Below are 23,574 nucleotides of genomic sequence, written 5' to 3'. Positions count from 1 at the left end.
TAGGGATTTACAAGCATGCAATTTGAGTTAGGCAATCCTTGGTTTGAGTTCCGGATCTGCCACTGTGATGCTGGGCAATTTACTAAAACCCAGATTTCCCACTTAGAAAATGCAGATGATATTGAGGGATTAGATGAAATGATATATGCAAAGCAGTTAGCATAGTGCCTAGCATATAGTTAGCCATCCAGAAATGGTAACTCGTAATATTTGAGTACATGAATTTTGTTTTTATCAGACAATATTTGTTTTGCTATGTGTATGACCTGGTGGAGCTAGATTCTTGGATATGTATGTCAGAGTAGCCACAAACCTCAGGATGAGGAGAGAGTCTCATGAATATTGAGGTTTGACATATATATTCTTTTGCAAAAGTCACCTGTTTTATGAAGTTCTGACTAATCTATTAAGTTGCTATTAGTATGATGGGCTCTCTGCCCTTGGGAGATAAATGTCTGGCCCTAACTGTCTATCTAACTTCTTCTTGTGTGTTAACATAGGTCTTCAGCTTCATCCTGGCCTGTGCCCTTCTCTCCCATGTAGCATGAATTTATTTCTTTCCAATGCTTTAGTCATAGTATTCCCTGCATCTGGGATGCCCTCACCTTCTCTACCTACTTATCCTCATCATAGCTAATTTTTATCCTTCCTAACCTCAGTATCCACCATAAAAGTGAGTAATCGTTCCTTCTGTATACTGGATGCATGTCATTTCTGCTGCCTCTGGTGACTATTTGGGGCCCATAATCTCAGTTTTATTTTGCTGTTTTTGTATTGCGTCTGTGAGTACTTCCCAGTGTTAGATAATTAGTTTTTAGGGGACAGGGCCTAGGCGTTGATTTTATTTTATATCCAACTCTGGATTCCTTATTTCGAACAGTTGAACAGTGTATTAGAGAATAAGTTAACTGAATGAATAGTGCAATAAATCAGTACTAATTAGAATTTCTTGGGCATATAGGAGAGACCAGACAGAGTTGAGATAGACAGACTTCCCTTATCCTAATTCCAATAATATGATCTATGTTTGGGAATGCCACATATCTTGTTACATTATAAGACCTTTTCATTCTTCTAGGTTTACAATAAATTTGAGAAATAAAATTCAGAGTAAACTAGAATTTTTCCAGAAAGCCGCGCAAAGCTCTTTATTGATTGTATTAAATTATGGACCCCTACTTCTATCCATCTCCAAAGTTGGAACATCAGATGTAAGTATCTTACTCTATAAAGATGGAAAAGATTAGATCAAGTATCAAAAACTCAGATATTATTGAAAGTTATTTTTAAGCAAGGCATGCATGCATTTTCTAGTTTGTGATGATTGTTGGTGTGTAATAATTTTAGGACAGTGATTTTTAGCTGATGTTCAGTTGGAACATCAGATGTAAGTATCTTGCTCTATAAAGACGGAAAAGATTAGATCAAGTATCAGAAACTCAGATATTATTGAAAGTTATTTTTAAGCAAGGCATGCATGCATTTTCTAGTTTGTGATGATTGTTGTGTGTAATAATTTTAGGACAGTGATTTTCAGCTGTATTTTGGGGTAGTGAACATGGTGGGCAGGGGGTCGATTAGAAGGGATTATACAATTTGATAGAACATATTAGCCCCAAGTCCAGCTAGGAAAAGAGGGAGCCTCAAAGGGTTGTGGTATAGAGAAGATATGAAACTTTTACATTTGTCAAAGGGTACATGGATTTTAAGTGATTGATAAATATGGTACTAGCAACTTGATTATAAAATGGATCTGGACAGGTGGTCCCTAAAATTGAGCCCTGTCTGTAACTCTGAGAACAGTTAGACACTTATTTCTACCTGTTCTTTTTAGTTTCAGAGAAGAAGAATAAGAAAGGGATCAATGGCAAGTCCTGTTTGATGCTTTGCCCTTTGAGCTCTGTGTCCTTGTTGAAAGGTCAGCTCTATCTAACTCTCCAACCAATGATGGGAATGCGCTTGAAAAAAGTTAGTTTTAGCCAATAGGGACTTTCCCAGAAAATGAAGTATTTCTTTCTTTTTTAATATCGTAGTTTTAGAATCCATATACGATATGGTGAGTTAAAGAAATGGCTATCCACTTACCCAGCAATTATGGGATGATTTTAAAGTATATGATGAAGTAATATCCAAGTCTTTATTCAAGTCCAGGTTCTAGTGTTAACTCATAGAATATGAACAATTATGTTACATAAGGGAAATGGATCATCTCGTCTCCTTCTCATTGATCTTGGGCACATTACTAACCCCTGGAAAGAAGAAAGCTTTTCTTTCCTTTAATGAGTAAGAAAATCACTAGGTGATCTTGAAGATCTCCTCTAACTCACTCATGGTTTTTAGGTTCTACAGTTTCTCTTGAGACCATTTGGGAAGAAGAGTGGGGTGGATTGATTTGATTGAATTGTTAGACCTATCCCTGAGACTAAGACACCATTCTGGAGATGACTTATTAGCCTTGACCTATGGATGAGTCATAGTGGGAAGGTTTCATGATTAGTGGAGGTAGAAAGATTTCATTCCTTTTTCTTCACCTTCTTTCCATATCTTTTCCTTCAACTTAGAAAAATCACTGTTAATAATTAGATGCTGATGATGAGAGGAAGATAGGATTACTACTGGGGTTCTGGCTTAGGTAACTGGGTAGATAATAGTGTCACTAAAACAAAAACAAAAACAAAAAAAGGAACAGTGTATGAGGAAAGAGAATGACTTTAGTTTGAAACTTTTTAGCATGAAATACCAGTGAAAATCCAAGTATGGATATAGTTCAGGACACCACTGGGTAGACCAGTCTGTATTTTAAGAGTTTGGGTGGAAGTTATAAAGCCTTGTGTTCTAGTTTGCTAGCTGCCAGAATGTGTACAATAGAAAAAGCATGGCTTTTAAAAAGCAAATTTATTAAGTTGCAAGTTTGCAGTTCTAAGGCTGTGAAATTGTCCCAATTAAAGCAAGTCTATAAAAATTCCCAAATTAAGGCACCAACAAGAGGTTACATTTACTCAAGAAAGGCCAATGAAGTTCAGATTTCTCTCTCAACTGGAAAGGCATGTGGCGAACATGGTGATATCTGCTAGTTTTTTCTCCAGGCATCTTGTTTTATGAAAATCCTTCCAAGAGTGTTTTCCTTCTTCGTCTCCGAAGGTCTTTGGCTGTATGGGTTCTGTGGTCTTGTGTCTCTGTTGCTCTCCAGCTTTTTTCCAAAATGCTTCCTCTCTTAAAGGATCCCAGTAAGCTAATTAAGACCTACCTGGAATGGCTAGAATTACATCTTCCCCTAATCCAAGGTTATTACCCACAACTGGGCAAGTCACGACTCTGTGAAGATAATCTAATCAAGTCTCCGACCTGTAGTGCTGAATAGGGATTAAAATAAATGGCTGCTTCCAATACAAAATGAATCTAGATTAAAACATGGCTTTTCTAGGGTACGTCATCCTTTCAAACCAGCATACCATGTGATACTAATTAAACTTGAAATGGAATAAGATCTCACAGAGAGACGTTGTAGAGGGTGAGAGAAGTGGGCTGTGGGTGGATTTCTTGGGAGCCTCAATGTGTAAGGGACAGGAAGAGGAAGAGGGGCACATTTGGAATAAAATCCAGTCGTTCCGCTGTGACCCGCAAACCCCTCCGAGAGCTTGTATCTCTCTTACCTCAACCAATGTGCTTTCTAGCTATAGTGATCTTTACCTTTTTTGAACATTATTTCCTTTTGCATGCCTTAGGCCTGTCTGGTCCCTTGTCTGTAATGCTCTTTCTGATCTTCCCATGGCTGCGTTCAGATCTTCGTGTAATTCAGATCTTGCATAAATTTCACCTCAGGGATGCCTTCCTTGACATCCAATCTCAGGAACCCATCCTATTTTAGCATATTATCAACTGATTTTCTTGCTTATTTATTTGTTTATTTTCTGTCTCTAGAATTTAAACTCTGTGTAAGCAGGGGTGTTGTCTAACATGTTCACTGCTTTACCTCCGGGTTCTAGAATAGTGCCAGGCACGTCTTAGGAGCCCAGCGAAAACCGGTTGAATGAATAAATAAATATGCAGAAGAGGAAGAGGATGATTGAAGATGTAGAAGTAGAATCAGGAGACAGTGAGGGGATGAAAATGAATGCCAAATAGATTTGAAAGAGGAAGAGGGTAGATAACTTCAGGTGTTCCAACATCAGAAAGGTCAATAAGGGCAGAGGAGTGTTCATTGGATTTGGAAATAAGCTCATTCGTGAGCTTGTTTAGAGTAGTTTAAGTGTAGTAGTGAAGTAGAATCCAGGTGACAGTGAACTGAGGAGTGAATGGAAAGTGAGGTAGATGCTGAGTCTACTTATTTATTGTTGTATTTAATGGTGGAGGAATCCTAAGCTTTTTAAGTGGAGAATAAGCAGCCAATAGAGAAGAAGAGGTTGAAAATACAGCAAGGAGATTACTGATAGGATATGACCACGGAAGTGGTGGGGAAATCATGGACGGGGGTCATGAGCTCAAGTGTGAAGGCCTGCCTTAGACAGGAGAAGGGGTACTTGGTTCATTGACCTGGAAGGAGGAGGAGAAACAGTGGGTACAGAGGAAGAGAGGTTGGTGAGGTTTGGGAAGATGAGGGAGCTCCTGCCTCATGCCTTCACTTTTCTTGGTTGTCTGTTGAATGCTAGAGGATGGAAGTTGAATTGGGGGTTCAAGGAGAGTGGTGAAGGATGCAGAGGAGTTCCTTAGTTTTTGGAGAGGAAAACTGACAAAGGATGAGTATAACAACGGCTGAGCATTTGAGAAGACTCATCAGGGAGATAGCTTTTCCTGACCCCTAACGGTTATCAATTTTTAAAACTTTAACATTTTGGATAGGAATTTTTCGGAAATACATAATACATTTCCTGTCTTCTCGAGCATATGCAACAGAGGCAGTGTAATATAGGTGGAAAGTGTTCTGATCTGAGCCAGTACAGTAACCACTGCTCACCTTGTCCTGTAATCTGTGCAGATTGCTTCCCAACTCTGTCCACCCAGTTCCTTGTCTGTAAAATGAGAACTTGATAATGGTGAAGTTACTTTCCAACTCTTAACATTTATGGTTCTTTTTTTCTCAAAGGCATTATTAGATATTACTGCTTTGTCATAGGGTCTGTTAGGATGTTTGCTTGATGTAAATCAGTTTGCCCCTGAATAAAATGGTTCTGGGTTGCTACCCTTTTTGAATATCATGTTTATAGTGTTTTCTGGTTCCTTTTTAAGGAAACTGTCAGTTGTCACTTGCTGCTATCAGTGTGTCTTCTTGAATTAGTGCCTCTCCTTTAATTTGCTCTTTTTAATCTGCCATGGACTTGAAAACCAGATGACTAAACTTGTTACAACTGTGTGTAACAATAAAAAGACTAAGAATGTCATGAAGAGTATCACTAAGAGTGAGGGTTTGAGGGATTTGTGATTAAAGTACATGAGCTACTGTGCACGTGCTGTATATACCTCTTGTTGGCAGAGAAACCATTTTCTCATGTCTCATGTTCTAGAAAAGTTGAGTGCCGATGAGATTACAGGTTGCTGTTTGATATTTGTTATTAATTAAATGTGTTTATAATTCTTTATCTGAAAGGTTGAGTATCAAGGCCTTTAGGATTTAACCTCCTATTTTCTTTTACCTTTCTGCTTTTGCCTTTCTTTCCTTATTCTCTCCCAATTCTCTCTCCCGAGTCCCTTCTCCATGCCTGTCAATGTAAGGCAATGTTCTAGGCACCATTATCATATGGTTTCAGCCATCCATTTTTTTTTTTTTTTTTTAACATGAGTAGGCACTGGGAATCGAACCCGGGTCTCCGGCATGGCAGGCCAGAATTCTGCCTGCTGAGCCACCATGGCCCACCCTATTCACTTTTTATTTATTTGAAACCACAGAGAGGTTTCTAGGAGTATACTCTCTTGTTCAGTGCTGTATGCTAATAACTCGATTTAGGGCCCTTCTGGAGACCCTCAAATGGTATTTTGTGGTGAAAGCTGGAAGACTTGAAACAATGAAGTAAATACTAGTTCCATATATAACTTTTGGTTGATATGGAAGAAAACATTCAAAAAGCCTTAACATATTTTTTTGGTACACAAATTAACCCATAGTGATATTAGAATAATTGGAAGACAGAGCCAGACCAAAAGAGAAAATATTACCCCTAATCCCATAGATTACCATTATCAACATTTTGGTGTACATATGCCTAGACTTGTGCATTATTGTAAAAATAAGTATAAAAGCTACAGCATCCTTTATAGTCTGCTTTTCTCACTTAGCAGTATATCTTAACTCTGTTTCTGTGTTAAATGTTTGCATCATCAGTTTCAGTTCATCTAATGACATTTAAGATTTCGGAATTGCTATGATTGCCTGTGTTGACAAAATCTAGGATGTGCCCATGGACGTAGGTGGTTAAGAGGACCAAAGGTCATTGTAGTCAAGAAAGTTAGAGGCTGAAGTATGGGATACATAATCCAAGTGAATTTTGAAACCAGCCAAGATGATGGCAGGAACTGTGGTGGAGAGGAAATCATGATGCCAAAGACTTCAGTGAACACTGGGGAATGGGTAGGAGGGTGGAGTACAAAGGCAAGGCATGGTGGAAGCCAGAGCAGCCAGGTGGCATGAGAAGCAGGAATTTTTACATAAATCTGTGGGAGTAATCATCTGGAATCAGCTTAGGTGAGTGAGGAAAATTCTGACCTCTTGGTCTGAGATACTTGGGGTGTAAGAAAATATGGCATTGAAGAATTTGTGACGCAAGTGATCGTTGGCTGGTTCAGGAGCAAGCCAGAGCAATTTGGAGGATTTATCTTTTGGCCAGGTTATGGAACTAAATTGTTTTCATTACTATGTATATATAATTTATGACACTTATTTGACATCTTTTTGTTTCCTTTTTTATTAAAAGAAATTAATATTCCATTTACTTGTGTCTTTTAATTTTTATATTTATATATGTTTTAAATTTTATTTTTATTTTTTCTCTTTTGGGTCTTTGAGAAGAAAAAGCCCTCTCATGGTCACTGTGGAGACACCTCAAATATCTGGTTTTAGATTACTTTTTGTATTTTGTTGCTGGGAGTCTGCTGTCTTTAACTTTTAGGCTCACTTGTTCATGATTGGTGCCTCTGGGTTTTCTTTAGTCACACTGGACGAATGATTAACTCCTGTGGAAGCCTTTTACCTCGGGTTGCTGGTGAGGAAGGATCACTTCCTTGCATCTTTGTTCTGCTGCCTGGAGATAAAGGGGAAGGTCTGACTAAGTCAACCAAAATGCCCAAACTGTGGGTTAGAAATGGTATCTTGCATATCCTTTCCAGTCACTCATGAACCAAAATGGTTAGCAAGGGAAGTTTCTCCATTAAATACTGACCCCCTCCCCAGTACTTCAAAACTCCTCCTTTCATCTCCTGCATAGTTATAGGATGCTACTGGGAATGTGTGCTGGCTTCTCTTATGTATGATTAGTTGCTGCTGATGTTTGTACTTCCTTACACTCGAGGGCACTTGGCACACCTCTTTAGTGTTTGTTGCATCTGGCTGTAATTATTTATCTTTTTGTCTTCTAAGATGTTCCCCATCTGCCTCTGATCCACCTTGAACTTCTTGAGGGCATGGCTAGATTTCTACTCTTCTTTTTATTTATTTATTTTTATTTTTTAATTGTGAAAATAACCTATATACAAAAAAGCAATAAATTTCAAAGCATATGGCAATAATTATACAAAGATTTCAGAGTTTGGTGTGGGTTACAGTTCCACTATTTTAGGTTTTTCCTTCTAGCTATTCCAAGACTCTGGAGACTAAAATACTTGCTAATATAATGATCCAGGAGTCATACTCATTTGTTAAATCCTATCTTCTCTGTTATAACTCTACCTTCTCCTTTGATATTTCTCCCAGTCTTTAACGGTATTTAGGCTGTGCTCATTCTAACTTTTTCATGTTAGCAAGGGTTGTCGATAATATGGAATGGGGGATGGAACTAGTTGATATTCTGGAGAGGCTGACACTGGCCCCTCTGTGTTTCAAGACTAATCTGACCTAGGAACCCATCTAGAGGTTGTAGGTTTCTGGAAAGTAACCATAGTACATGGAACCTTTGTAGAATCTCAGATAACCTCCTAGGTGTTCTTTAGGGTTGGCAGGAATGGTTTTGATTGGGGTTTGGCAAACTATGATAAATAGCAATATCTAATTGAAGTTTGCAAAGAGTGACCTCCAGAGTAGACTCTCGACTCTGAACTCTCTCAGCCACTGATACCTTATATATTACAATTCTTCCCCCACTTTTGGTCAGGAAGACATTGTCGATCCTATGGTACCAGGGCCAGGTTCATCCCTGGGAGTCATCTCCCACGCTGTCAGGGAGACTTTTTAAACCTTGGGTGTCATGTCCCATGTAGCGGGGAGGGTAATAATTTCACTTGCAAAATTGGGTTTAAAGAGAGAGAGAGAGAGGCTACATCTGAGCAACAAAGTATGTCCTCTAGAAGTAACTCTTAGGCATAACCATAAGTAAGCTTAGCTTCTCTGCTTCATAAGTAAGCTTCCTAAGAACAAGCCTCAAGGAAGTACTTGAAACTGTAGAGCTGTGTTCCAGTAGCCATGTTTCTTGATGATGACTGGTATAATGATACAGCTTTTGCAGTGTGACTGTGTGATTGTGAAAACCTTGTGTCTGATGCTCCTTTTATCTTAAGTATGAACAGATGAGTAAAAAATATGAATAAGAAATAAATATAGGGGGAACAAAGGTTAAAATAAATTGAGTAGATTGAAATACTAGTAGTCAGTGAAAGGGAGTGATAAGGAGTATGGCATGTATGAGTTTTTTTCTTTTTTGTTTCTTTTCCTGGAGAGATGCAAATGTTAAAAAAAATGATCACAGTGATGAATACACAACTATGTGATGATATTGTGGGCCATTGATTGCAACCATTCCAAGAATGTTAGTATGTCAAGAATGTTTGTATGTTTGTTTGTTGTTTATTAAAAAAAAAAAAAGAGCAAGCCTCAAGATCAAGGGCTTGACCATATTGACTTGGGAGTCCTTAATGTTTAAGTCAGAATCAGGGTTTCCCCAGTGGTAAAATTTAATAATACCATATTTTTTCACCCATCCCTCAAAGGGCTTTGCCAATACTTTTAAATTATCTGTTCAGCATACTCTGGGATGTAACCAGGCATTACATTAAGCTATTCGGAATTACAAGTTCTCATTCCTATTCTTGGCTCCATGTATTTGGATTATTTAAATCATCTGTCCAGACTGGTTGAGTTAGATTATGTGCTACAGAAAATTTAGGTTTTGGACAAAATAAATGTCTCTTCTTTTGGTCTCACCCTACTTTTCTTTTTATATGCTCTTAATAAGTGGGTACTTAAGAAGTAGAGACTGAATTAATGCCTTAAACTTAGAATTCAGACAACCAAATTCATACTTCCTGCAAATGAGAAAGCAAAAAGTGACCTGTCCAAGGTTACACAGCTCTCATAAGCTTTTTGGAGCTTTCTGAAGGATTAATGTCAGAACAGTAGGCCTGAATTGATTGTGCTCCTTGAGATTGGGGGATGAGGGCCTACGCAGAGGGAGGCTCTGCCCTACTTGTAACACTGGTAGGTTTGCTTTTTCCTTGTTCTGTATCTGCAGGACATTGTTCTGACCCGTGGGTGCTTATAGAGACACAGAGCCCTGCACAGGGCACAGGATGAGGCGAACAGAATCGTCTGTAGCCTGGCAGGCAGTCAGCAGAAAGCACATCTAGGGCACTTGTGGGTGGTTTGGGGGAGTTTGGGAACTCAAGATTAGAAGAAAGGACAGTATAACCAGGTACCGTAAGTTCAAAGATAGGTCGTTTGTAGTTGGTAGGGTTGGCAGGAAATAATGAGTCACACTGGCAGATTGACAGGTAATAAAAAGGACAGATTCTTAGTAATTTATGGGAGAGCCTTTTTCCATTTGGGCTAGTGGATCTCAGTTGAGGGTAGGGGAACCTATTTTACCAACCTCCCCCCCACCCACCCACCCACCCAGAGGACATTTGGCAATGTCTGGAGACATTTTTCACATCTGGGGGCTGGGGTGCCGCTTAAATGAAGTGGGTAGAGGCTGGGGATGCTGCTATACATCCTACAATGCACAGAACAGCCCCCATAACAAAGAATTCTCTGGCCCTAAATGTCAGTAGTGTCCAGGTTGAGAAACCCTGATTTAGACCACTTGTCCTTACCAGCAGAACTCTGGTGACTAACTAGTTAAGACAAAAAAAATCAAATGTATTTGTATACATGCTTTATTTTGAATTCTCTGCTTAAATAGAAAAGTTGGGGTGATTTCACCTTTTGATACAGATGGGTCAACAAACACATTTTGAGTACCTATTCGTGTAGTCCCTGTTGAAAGCGTTGCATAAATTATGATGAGCACGACAGGTGTGGACCCTGCTCTCATGGTGCATGCAGTCTTTTGAAGGAGGCAGACATTATTGATCCCTAACCAATACCTTTTTTTTGTTTGTTTAACTTTTTGATGTACAATATACAAAGCAAAGCAAAGCAAAGAAAGACAAAAGCAATAGTTTTCAAAGCACTCTTCAACAGGTAGTTACAGGACAGATCCTAGAGTTTGTCACGGGCTACCATATGATCCTCTCAGATTTTTCCTTCTAGCTGCTGTAGAATATAGGAGGCTAGAAGGCATAAATAGTTTTTTTAATCATCACAATCGACTTTTTTTTTCTTTTTTGTGAAAAATAACATATATACAAAAAAGCAATAAATTTCAAAGCACATACCACAATTAGTTGTAGAACTAATTTCAGAGTTTGGCGTGGGTTACAGTTAGTCAATTTTAGATTTTTACTTCTAGCTGCTCTAAGATACTGGAGACTAAAAGAGATATTCATTTGTTAAATATTCATATTCATTTGTAAATCCTGTCTTCTCTGTATAACTCCACCATCACCTTTGATCTTTCTGTCCCTCTCTTTAGGGGTGTTTGGGCTATGGCTATTCTAACTTTTACATGTTGGAAGGGTCTGTCAGTAATATGGGGTAGGGAGATTGAACTATCTGATATTCTGGAGAGGCTGGGCCCTCTAGGTTTCAGGACTTATGTGGTCCAGTGACCCATCTGGAGGTTGGCTTCTGAAAACTTGCTCTGGTACATGGAACCCTTGTGGAATCTTATATATTACCCTAGGTGTTCTTTAGGATTGGCTGGAATGGTCCTGGTTGGAGTTTCCTGACCAATACGTTTTTAAGCCCTCAAAGTGATTTTAGCAGAAGGTGTAGAAGGCATAGCCAGTGTACACAGTTGACTGTCACAATTTCTTGGATTTCACCCACTTTCTTTGTGTGTGTGTGGTTCCTTCCATGTAAAAGCAAATCCATAGTTTAAAAGACACAGGGGAAAGTGATTAATGAAGGGAAATTAAGAAGACCCAGGAGTGAGGAGGTAGGAATACTGGTGCAGTGACATTTGTCCCTGCCCTGTAATCCACTGGGGAAATCCTGTATTTCAGGTTCCTCTAGAACTCCCCGGACTGGTTCTTAAAACATCTTCCATTGTGACCTATCTTTATCTTTTAAGTTAAATAGATAAGTCATTGCTATTTCTTCTCACTTTTGTTAAACAAAATCACATACCTTGCTGCCCATCTCCCTTAGGGATCAGAGCCCAAGTGAGGTAAGGTGGGCTAGCTGCCTGGCAGGACTGAATTATTCTGGCCTGTGGGGTCCCTTTCTGTATGGAATCCCTGAGAGGTGGGCTAAGCTGAGGTTGAAGTCTACACACAGAGCACAATAACCAGTGGGTGTGAAATTTCCTTGGTAGACTATGTAAGTGAAAATTCCTAAAGAAGGAAGATTTCTGATGGCATCTATGAGAAAAGGAGTACAGGAAGGTGGTTATTTTGTTGTTGTTGTTTTACCCCTGGTTGGGATTCAAGGAGCTAAAGAACTAGGAGTATGGGAAAGTTTTCCTAAAAAGAAAAAAAATTTCCTGGTTGGTAGAGGAGAAGACAAGAAGCTATGGAGAGTGGTGTGACTGGAACTCAAACTTGGAAATCTGTATTACTGCCGTCACCCATCCTGAAAACTCAGCTTGAAAAGCCAGCTCCACAAGCAAAGGACCACAGTGGCCTGGCTCTGCCTGGCTCTCTTATCTGACCTGCCTCACAACTATTGACCTTGTCCCCATGTGATCCCACTCTGTCTTCCTCCCATGGGCCCTTCTTCTGCCTTCTCTCTTTCCAGTTGTTTTGAGTCTGTTTTCTCCTCTCTAGTGCTTGGCTTTCCATTTGTATGTTTATTTCCCCATTATGGGCAGTAGTATGAAACAGATGCATGTGTTTTAGTAGTTGTTATGTTTATTAGGAAATATTTTGTTGCTTGTCCTCTGAACTGGCCCTGCAGATGATGGCACTGTAGCCGTGAAATGATCTTGTCCCCTTCTTAGGTTCTTGATTATGAACCACATGATTTCAGATGGGATTCTTGAAGCTACTGGGATTGTACAAATATTTGCATTTCTTCTTCCTTGACAATAAGAGTATCTGTCTTAAGGTGGTCCGTTGGGCTTGGAAAGGAGACAGACTTCCTGAGACCCTCTCTCTGCCTCTTAGAATCACCTACTTCTCTGGATTTTCCTGGTATCCTCCAGATTAAGAATTTAGCTTGTCACACATTTGGTTAAATTATATTACTAAAATGCAACTCTCCCTTAAGGACAATAAAACTTATAAAGGTCCAGAGACTTACTCGGCACTTCTCTAAATAGTTCTGTAACTTTAAGAAAAACATTGACAAATCTGCAAAGTCGGTATCAACGATTGAGAGGAGGACACATAGCCTTTGAAGTCTGACTAACTTGGAGATCAGCATTGAGTTGCTTTTTATAAACTGGGTCTTTTCTTCCGCCTTAGTATGAATGTGCCAGTTCTTAATTTTTCCAAGAAATGCCATCTCCTTAGGCAACATTTGAGATTTGCTGGGTAAAAATTATACAGCACATGGTTTAATACGTGAAAGGGTTGAGTGGTGAACAACGGGGCAAGCGCCATTAAGGGAGATGATAGAAGGGAGCATTTCAGACACTACCAGCAGACCCCACAGATTAAAGTTACAGTCTTTCTAAGACTGCCCTCACTTTAGGCACAGCCGTGAATTCAGGGGTACCTAGGACCACCCACCCTTCTGACCAAATGTCCACAAATTCAAGGGTTCCTTCCGCTCCCCCAAGTTTGATAACTTTGCTAGGACAACTCAGAACTCAGAAAAACACCATCCATACGATAACAGTTTTAGGATAGCAAAAAGAAAATCAGTAAAGAGGAACCAATAAAAGAGATGAGTAGGGAAGGAACTGGGACGGTGCGCACATGTGCAGCTTCCATGTCCTCTCCTTGTGGAGTCAGGATGTGTCACCCTCTGACATATCTTCTCGAATTGCATATTGCTGATCAGGGAAGCTCACCCAAGCTTTGGTGGAGGTCTCAGTACTTAGGCATGATTGACTGAATCAGTTTCTACCCCATTGAACTCAGTCTCCAGCCCACTCCTCTGCCCAGAGCAGATAGCAGATAGTTCAGAGCCCCAACCCTCTAATCAGATGGCTGGTTTTTCTGGCATGGCCAGCCTCTACCCCTAGTCATCTCCTTAGCATCAACTCCAGGAGCACACCATGAATAACAAAAGACACTCCTATCCAAGGAAATACCAGAGATTTAGAGAATCTTTATCTTCCTGGAACCAAGGACAAAGCCCAGCCAAGTTCTTTATTATACAGCAGAAACAAACAAAAATTAAACATCTTTTACAAGATAATGATTCAAAAATACATTTACAGCCTTTTTCTGTTAAAACTCCTGGGAGTTGATTTTCACCATTCTCGTGGTCATTGTCATAATAATAAGAGCTTTCTTTTAGTGCCTGCCTGATAAGTGCTTTACTAGATTTATCTCATCTACCTCAACAGTCTCTTGAGGTAGGTTCTGTAATTATCTTATTTTATAACTGAGCCAGGTTAAGTAACTTGCCAAAGAGCACAGAATTGTCTCATAGTAGGTAGATGGACAGCTTGACCTTAAGCCCAAGCTTTTTTTTTAAATGATAGTAAATATTTATTTAGTATGAGGAAAATCAGAAAAATTACAAATTTGAAAAAGTTGGTATCACTAATATCACAATCCATAAAGAATATAATACCTTTATTAAGTAACAATAAAGGTTAACTTTTTTTAACAGTTCTGATACCTTTTACTTCATTGAATTGTTCACTTGTAGTCAAATATCACCCCCGCCCCCACCCCTCCAATAAAGTTAACCCTAAAAGGTAAACTTTTTAAAAACAAAAAGTTTTATTCACGCACTGTGCAATTTTATTCACACACCGTGCAATTTTATTCACACACCAAGGACCAAGCTTTTAACTTGCTGTGTATAACTCTTTATCTTGTTTTGTTAAAGTTAATCCCTCCCTCTTTTTTATCTTATACTTCTTTATGCTCTTGAAGATGTTCAGTTTAGCTTTATGTCTTAGTTTCAGTTGCTACCACCAACTGGCTTTGGCATAAACAGGAGGCTAGAAGGCTGTATCCTCCGAGGTCAGTAGTGTACTGGTTGGCGAGTGATCCTTGGGTCCCTTGGCTTTCTGGTCACGTGATGAGGTCCCTTGGCTTTCCAATCACATGATGATGTCCTCTCCTTTCTCTTCCAAATTGTCACAGGCTTCCATCTCCCCTCCTGGCTTTCTCTTTACATGATCTACAATAGGATTTAAGACCCAGCCTGATTCAGTTGGCCACACTTTAACTAAGAGTAACAGCTTCAAAAGGCCCTGTTGCAATGTGTTCGCACCCACAGGAATGGATTAAGATTAAGAACATGACTTTTTTCTGGGGTACTCAATTCAAACTATCACACTTTACTAATTTGATTTCCTGTGGTCTTCAGTTTGCCATTCCTTTCCTTTATTGCTATTTTAATTCATATAACATTCAAAATTTTAATTTCCATTTCATCTTTCCTGGTTTAAAGCCCCCATTTTTAATCACAACTATTTTAGAGCTATGTTGGTTCTTAAATCTTTTTACAGGGTTGTGTAACCATCCCCCAGAATCTCACAGGAAATGGATTCTTACAGAGATAACTGTGAATGTCTTACTTCTTTTTATCTGAGTGAAGGAACAAGGAGGAGTTTACCTAGGGACTACTCATGCTAAGACTCAGCCCAGTCGCTCTGCCAGTCAAGGGTGGTCAGGGAGAGGAGTGGGTAGATGGTGTCTGTTTGGTGTAGGTCTTGGCCTGTGTTGCACTTCCGTGCCTGCTGCCCTGGCCCTCTGCATGTCTGCTTGTGCTGCCTGCACTGGCCCCCAGAACAACTGCTCCTCCATAGGAAGCTTGCTAGGCCTTCTTTGGTCCCATTCCTTCCCTCTTGCCTAATCTAGCAGAAATTCCTCAACATTTTGGGCAGTTAGGATAGCACCCTTCCTGATTTCCATCCTAAGTGCAGATTTTTCTCTATTTTTATCTTCCTTTAGTCTATTTTAAAGGGAATCTAGGCAGGAGACAGTTGTCCTCCTATTGCTGTCTTACCACATGTCCCATAGGATAGAAGTTTTCTTAATCAACTCCACCTGATGAGATTAACAGGCTCTCCCTATTTCTTTTGTTGAATACTATTCGTGTAAGCTGAGTGATCCTAGCTGGTATTGACTATGTCTTCACACTTGCAGATCTCATAACTTTAATTGATTGGGTTGGAGAAGAAAGTGTCTCCTCTTATTTTTATGATTGGTGGAAAAGTACTGATCTTAGAATGGGTTGGTTCAGTATACATCTAATCTTGAAGGCTTTGGTGATACCTTCCTATCTTTTGACGGCCATGCCCAATTGGTTTTGCATCCCTTATAGCTAGCAGTGGTCCTTATCTCTGTTTGGCAAATTAATTTAGCCTGAGTGCCATCTCTGGGGCTTGTGAGAATGGGAGAAAGAAGCCAAATAATCATGGGAAAGGAAGATAGGAAAAGGTTAGAGTTAAAGGGTCACAGCCATTGAAGTAAAGTCCTTCCAGTATCCTAGAAGGCCCTAAGTGATTCATCTCCATTGTCATACACAAGCAACCCTCCCACCTTTCTGAGCTTATTTCTTACCACTCACCTGTTCCAGCCATGCTGGCCTCCTTGTGGTCTTTGAACAGGCCAGGTATGTTCTTGCTTATTCTTCCCTCTGCCCGGGACAGTCTTCCTCCATATAGCCATGGTGTGCTGGCATGCTCCATCACATGATTTTGTTCATATCACCTTCTCAGGGAGTCCTCTGACTTGATTTTAAATTGTCCACCCCCACAGCACAAATATATTCCTTATCCCCTTCTTGCTTTATTTTTCTCTTTGATACTTATCACACTATTTAACCTACTTTTTTTTAATTGCATATCTCCTTACGCTTGAGTGGAAGCTGCATCAGGGCAGGAATTTTTGTCAGCTTTGTTCATGGCTATATCTGCACTGCCTGGAATAGTACCTTTTATGAGTAGCCACCCAGAAAGCACTTATTGAATGAACCAGTAATCAGTGGCCTCTGGTGTCACTCAGTAGCCATCAGGCCCATTGGTGATATATGTCCTCTTAAGTCATGGAGTCTTAAAAATGTTTTCAGGTGATCTGCAGGTTTTCAGGCTTCATTCATTTCCTGAATAATACATAGATTTCCCAGTGACAATATGAAGTAGGTCCTTCCAGCCTGATGAATTGTATTTATAGGGAGTTAGATACAGCAAGCCAACAAGGGAATGAGAGAAACCCCCATTCTCGGGTCAAAAGGTGGGCTCTGCTCCCTCCTAGGATTTACTCTATTAGAATTGGGAGCTCTCATAAAGCATACCACTGATAAAAATGGATTCCCTAAAGAAGTCTCCCTTTTCATTATCTTCCTCCCTCCCTACCTAACCAGTTGCCATGAGCTGAGAAGTTGGCAAATCTACCTGTGAGTCACTTCAGAGAAGCTCTCATCACATATACCTCAATACCTAGATACTGTCCATCCACAGCTATCAGTGGGTGCTATGTAGAGAGAGGGGAGGATATTAAATAAGGAAATTTTAAAGAGAGAACATTTAGGTATAACATTTAAAAGTAAAAATGGAGAAATTAAAGAATTAGGGACATCTTGTGCAGAAGAACCCAAGCTAAAATGGTCATAATCATCATTATCATCTACTTTTTGGGACTCTGTGTAGTGTGAAAACAAGAAACATTATTCAGTGTACGTTTGTTTTTAAATTCTCTGTTGTTTTGGAGGTTGGCAAACAGTTTTTAGGACTCAGACAACAGGTATCATTCAAGTAATGGACAGAAGAGGAATGGGACAGGAAGGTGGAATTCCTACTCACTGAAGCTGTTCTCTTTTTGTGCCTGGAAAATAAAGCATTTCTAATACTAAAGGGCACAGAATCCAACATCCAGCAGGGAGCATGCCCTATTCCAAGCAACTCGCCCTACAAAAAGCAAAGATACTTCTAAAATGAGGGGAATTAGAAAACAATCAGAACTTAAGGTTACAGTAACCCAAATCCCTGGTATTATTTTGATTAACTTCATAAAAACAAAAGCTGACTTTGATGGAATTCAATGCCAAGCCACCTCACCAGAGAGCCAAATATTAAAAATTAATCAGGCTGGCAAGGTACTATTCAGTTTCAGGCAGCTCTACATAAGAGATGGAGGTCTGGGGGAACTTAGATGAATGCTCCTCTTTTGTTGTCATGAAACTTCTACTTTAGATCATGGTCTGTTTCTCCTCCTGGTCATCTGTCATTTCTGGTTGGTGAGCTTTTCTATGGCTGAGCAGCAATGAAACTTCCTTTTGGTCTCACTACTTGGTTCTTCTACTCTGCAGTTGTTCATCTCCTTTTCCAGGGCTTGTCACCTCCAAATGCAGGGCACTAACTTACCCTGTTCATGCCCTGCTATAGTATCCATGGACAAAGTCACTTACTCGGCAAGGGTTCAACCATCACCTCTATTCTGAAATTGATAGAGGCAACATGTTAGTCAGCACAGGAGCCAGATTTCACCAGATGGAGAAGGAATGCAGGGGTGGGGGTAGGGTGAGGAGAGACTTCCAGGCAGAGCCAGAGACTTAAAAAACATGCTGGGAATAATTGGGGAAGTGACCAATGATTTAGTGTGGATAAAACTTAAGGGCCAAGATATCTCAACCTTTAGGCTCTGCTTCTCCCACGTTCCACAATTCAACTGCACACCAGACCTTTGTCCACATGGGATCTTTCATGTGCCTCAAACCAAACATATTCCTGACCCAAACCTTCCTCCTCCTGTAGTCCCAATTTTGGTCAATAGGATCACCATGCACTTTTGCATTACTTGAAATATTGTATAATAATCATAATTACTTTTGTAATTAGAAAAGTTACAAATATTCCCACTGGAAAAGTAAACATTTAAAAATCAGGAAAAGATGTTGAAAATGTCTATTGAACTTATGTGTTTTTCTTTTTTTTTGGCTTATGTAGTGGTGAATTATATTAATAGATTTCTTGATATTCATCCATCCATCCATCCATCCATACCTTTCTGAATAATATGATTTCTATTATGGTCTATTATTTTTCTAATATATTGCCTGATTCAGATTCAGTTTACTAGTATTTTATGGAGTATCTTTGCATCTTTACTCACAAATGGGGTAGTTTATAATTTGTTTGTTATTCCATATTGAATGCCAGACTTTTGGTCATTAGGGCTGTATTTACTTGTTCCATAAACTTACTTACCTACTCCATAAAATAAATGGGGAAGCCCTCCATATTTTTCTGTTTCTGGAAAATTTGAAATAATAGCTATCATCATTCATGCTGAGCTTAATTTGTGTGATGCACAGTGTTTAGAACCCAGATCTGCCCAGCTCCCAAGTACCTGTCCTTTTCTGCTGCCCATATGAAAGGAAGAAATCTTGCATTGGAACTCTAGGATCTCCATGGTTATCCTCCTGACTCACAAGGGCCTGTCTATCACATCCTTTTTTTAAAACTTTTTATTTTGAAATAATCTGAGTTACAGAAAATAGTTAAAAAAATAGTTCAAAGAAATCCCAAATACTCTTCACCCAAATTCACTAAAAGTTAACATTTTAATTTGCTTTATTATTTTCTTGCTATCTATATTCTGAATCATCTGAGAATTACAGATATAATGCCCCTTAACCCTTAATTCCTTCAGTGTATTTATCTGAAAAAACCACAGTACACTTAAGAAAATCATGAAGTTGACTTTGATACAATACCATTATCTAATCTGTATTATTTTACATTTTACCAATTCCCCAGAAATGTCCTTTATAGTAAAGGAGAAACATTTCCCTCCCAGTCCAGGATCCAATTCAGGATCGCTCATTGTATTTAGTTGTCATATCTCTTAAATTCCCTTTAATGTAAAACAAATCCTTAACTTAATCTTTCTTTGTTTTTCATGACCTTGACATTTTTAAAGAGGAGAGGCCAGTTCAGACTATACCCCTAGGAGTTAAAAAAGCAAAGAGAAAGAGACAGTCTATTAAGTAGATCAGCTACATTCTTTTTACCCACTGCTTAGATAGAGTCTTTGGGTTTTATCTGTACGTATGCTAACTTCAGCCCAGCTCTTTAGAATTGTGGTTGAAAGTGACCTGTAACTACTGGGTCCTGGTTTGAGAACTCAAGATGGATCCTCCAGTTTACTGTGGTTGCAAGTGCCAATGGGCATTAGGCCTGTGGCTGCTTTCTGTCTCTGATGACATGTTTTTGCTTCTGGTTAAGATGCTGTCAGTTAGAGCCCAGAGTAAACTGCCTCCCTTGAACCACTTACTGCTTCTGGCTACCAGGCCAACTAATCTGACAACTATCTTCTGAGCCCAGTTTCATATCCTGTGCTGTGCTAAGGCTGAAAGTGTTGTAAGAGTTATAGAAGCGAGTGTTTTCCTGTTTTTTAAAACTTTTTATTTTGAAATAATTTCAGTAGAAGCTGGTTTTAATATATTAGAGAGTCCAGAACTATGTGTAATAAGAAATTAAACAAAACAAAGCCAGAGGTATGTAATCAGTTGCCAAGTTCTTGTAATTTCATACCATGAAAATTAAAGAAAGGAGAGAGGAGTGAAGTGAAGAATAATCGAGGAAGGCTTTTGGGAGAAAATGAGCCTTGAATGATAGGTTGTTAGGGGTACTGTGAGGAAAGGTACACTGGTGAGAGTGAGCAGGCTCTAATCAAGGATAGGAATTGATATTTCTAGCTTATGGCCCACCCAGAAGCTGAGGGTAGGGTGGTGAGATGGGGCAGTGGAACTGCCCTTTTGCAGACTTCTGGCCCCAGGAATATGGGTGAGCCAAGTGCTAGCTGTCTCCATGCTAATTTACAGGCATTTATAATAATCATGCCTCTGCTTCCCATGACTGGTTCCAGCCTTTTAGTTGAATTAGAGGTTGGGTGGCATATGGAAACAAAGAAGTTTGGTTTCTGGGTCAATATTGGTTTAGAGACTGCCTCCCCCTCTCCACTTCTTTAACAAGTTTCTCTGCGCGTTTTAGAGCAGTTTCTCAGCATTTCTGAGATGCTTACCTCACCAGGCTCCTTTTGGGAAAGCTGGTGGCTATTATTCATGAGACAAAAATGAGGCAAAATTGATAGTAACTGGACATGGTAATGCCCTGTTGTTCAGCAGTCATGCTCATGGCAGCCATATCATGGAAAAGACGGCTCTCTGCTGTGCTATCACCACATGCTCCTGTCTTGTTGTTAAATATGAAACACTGGCTTTTAAATCATTTATTCTTAGATGCATTCATGTAGAAAAACATAAGAACAAATTCAAGATTTTCCCTATTATAACATGAGTCTCTTTCAAATTTTGATAAATTTTTTTCGAGTGCCAGAAAGGCTCCTTGTACCTGAGCCCTCCTCAAGTGAGCCCCCAAATGTCCCAGCTTTGTGTCATTATGGTAGAGGGCAGTTGAATAACAGTGCTAAAAATAGCGTTGAATTTAGAAATTTACCATACCCTGCTCCCTACTTCCCCAAAGAAAAGTTTCTGGGTGGCAAACATCTCTTACAATAAGTCCCCTCTGTTTTGTACCTCAAGAGAGCTCCTCATGCCCTTAGTCTCTTTACTCTTTCTCTTTTTTATTGAGTTCTTATACCTTTGGCTTTCCACTAAATTAAAAAAATAAACTAAAATGGAGACAGCACCCTGTCAGTAGTGAGAGATAGCAAGAGACACTGAGATAGAAGATAAAAGTGTAAAAGCTGACAGGAGGCCAAAACGTTGCAGACTGACGCTATTTACACAAGTGAGGGAAATAAGAGTTAGACTCTCCAGTAGCTTCCGAGGGCCTCTCAGTGTTTGGCACAGAACAGGTAATTAATGTTTGTAATGATTCCTCCATTTAACAGTAAAGGTGGAATTATGTCCAGTGTACAATTTTGGAAAATCAAGATGTGAATAGTAGCTTATTGTGAAAACTTTTTTTAAAATAAACTTTTGTAATGTGCAATAATTATAACTAAGAAACATTAAAAAATATGAAAAACATTATATTTATCACCCATAGAGTTAGTTGTTCATAACATATTAGTATATAACTTTTTTTTTTTTTTTTTACATGGGCAGGCACCGGGAATCGAACCCGGGTCCTCGGGCTTGGCAGGCAAGCATTCTTACCTGCTGAGCCACCGTGGTCCGCCCAGTGTATAACTTTTTAACCTTTTTCCTATGTGTGTGGTGTACATGTTTGTGTATTTATGCTAAATGGTATATTATGTGTGAGAACTTGAAATCGGCCTTCTTGATTCCACAATATCTTGTGACTGCTTTTCCATATTGAGTATAGATGTTCCTTATTGTTGGGAATTTAGGTTTCCAATTTTGATTATTACACTGTGTTCTGATTTGCAGGCTGCCAGAATGTGATATACCAGAAACAGAATGACTTTTACTTAAAGGGGGAATTTGTTAAGTTGCAGGTTTACAGTTCTAAGGCTGTAAAAATATCCCAATTAAAGCAAGTCTATAAAAATGTGCAAATTAAGGCACCCAGAGAGGTTACCTTCACTCAAGAAAGGCCAATGAAGTTCTCTCTTAATTGAAAAGGCACATGGTGAATATGGCGACATCTGCTAGCTTTCCCTCCAGGCTTCTTATTTCATGAACCTCTTCTGGAGCATTTTCTTTCTTCATCTCCAAAGGTCTCTTGCTGTGTGGGCTCTCGTGGCTCTTGTGGCTCTGTCGTGGCTCTATGGCTCTCTCCAAAATGTTTCCTTTTTTTAAAGGATTCCAGTAAAGTAATAACGACCCACGTGGAATGGGTGGAGTCACATTTCCATCTAATCAAAGGTTAATACCCACAGTTGGTCGAGCCACATCTCTGTGGAGATAATCTAATCAGGTTCCCAACCTACAGTGTTAATGGGGATTAAAAGAAATGACTGCATCCACAAATAGATCAGGATTAAAACATGGTTTTTCTAGGGTACATAATCCTCTCAAACCGGCACACACTGCATCAAGCATCTTTAAATACACAACGTAGTCTTGGTAGAGTAATTGTTGGGCCAACAGATGTATACTTTTTTGTTTGTTTGTTTGTTTTTTTGGCATGGGCAAGCTCTGGGAATCGAACCGGGGTTTCCCACATGGCAAGTGAGAATTCTACCATAGATTATCCTTGTACTGCCCTGAATGTGTACTTTCTCAGGCTAACAATATATATTGTCAAATTGTACTTTTATCACCATATTTAAGTACCTGTATCACTGATTTCCTGTTGATATTTGATTTTATATTTCTTTTAAATCTATGTTTATGTAATTCAGTCTTTAATGCAAGAAAAATGCCCCCCCCCCCAAAAAAAATGCAAGCCACAGTAAAAAAGAAGTCAATAAAAATTGTGTTTAAGGGAATGTGATGCAGGAAATTATTATAGTTTATAAGCTAGCAAACCACTGTTTCTCTAAGAATGGAACTTAACAGACCAACATGGCAACGCTGCTATTGTTAAGACACTTACCTGTTCACGGAGTGCACAAAATCCACATCAGTGCCTAGGAATGAGAAGAAATGTGTCGGAATTTGAAGGAGTGGTCAGTGAGTTTTAATTCTCACAACCCAAATGGATGAATCTCATTTTAGGACCATATTTGTTTTTACTTACTGGTTTTTACATGACTTTTCTGTTTTGTGTTATAACTTTTCTCAGTTGCCTTTAAATTTGTTTGTGGGTTTTGTTTTATTTGCCCTACAGAAGTTTCAAATTTTAAACAAGGAAAGTAAATAAAACTTTTGTATTACTCCTTTCATATTGTGCTTATAAAAATGTTTTTCCCTACCTCAAAGTTATAATATTACCTTAAATTGTTATTAGTAGTTTTATGTTTTATTTTTAATCAATTAATTAATTAATTAAAATGCAATTTTATTGAGATATATTCACATACCGTAGAAACCATCCAAAGTATACAATCACTGACTCTGAATCATCACATAGTTGTGCATACGTCCTCATGATCAAATTTAGAACATTG

General features: G+C 39.1%; 1 protein-coding gene and 1 long non-coding RNA gene across 10 annotated transcripts in view; one reads left to right on the top strand and one right to left on the bottom strand.

Annotated features, from left to right (window-relative positions):
• Positions 1-23,574, top strand: part of AAK1 (AP2 associated kinase 1) — a 205,646-nt gene that overhangs the window by 10,850 nt on the left and 171,222 nt on the right. The gene's annotated exons all lie outside the window — the stretch shown is intronic.
• LOC143660948 (uncharacterized) lies at positions 14,396-18,919 on the bottom strand. The gene is made up of 3 exons (XR_013164340.1): positions 18,798-18,919; positions 16,160-18,027; positions 14,396-14,764 (listed from the first exon to the last, which is right to left on the bottom strand). It is a non-coding gene; the product is annotated as an uncharacterized LOC143660948 (long non-coding RNA).

This window comes from Tamandua tetradactyla, chromosome 17 (genome assembly GCF_023851605.1).
Source record: "Tamandua tetradactyla isolate mTamTet1 chromosome 17, mTamTet1.pri, whole genome shotgun sequence".
Lineage (NCBI taxonomy): Eukaryota > Metazoa > Chordata > Mammalia > Pilosa > Myrmecophagidae > Tamandua > Tamandua tetradactyla.
Note: the sequence above shows the minus strand (reverse complement) of the source record. Positions and strands in the feature narration are given on the sequence as shown.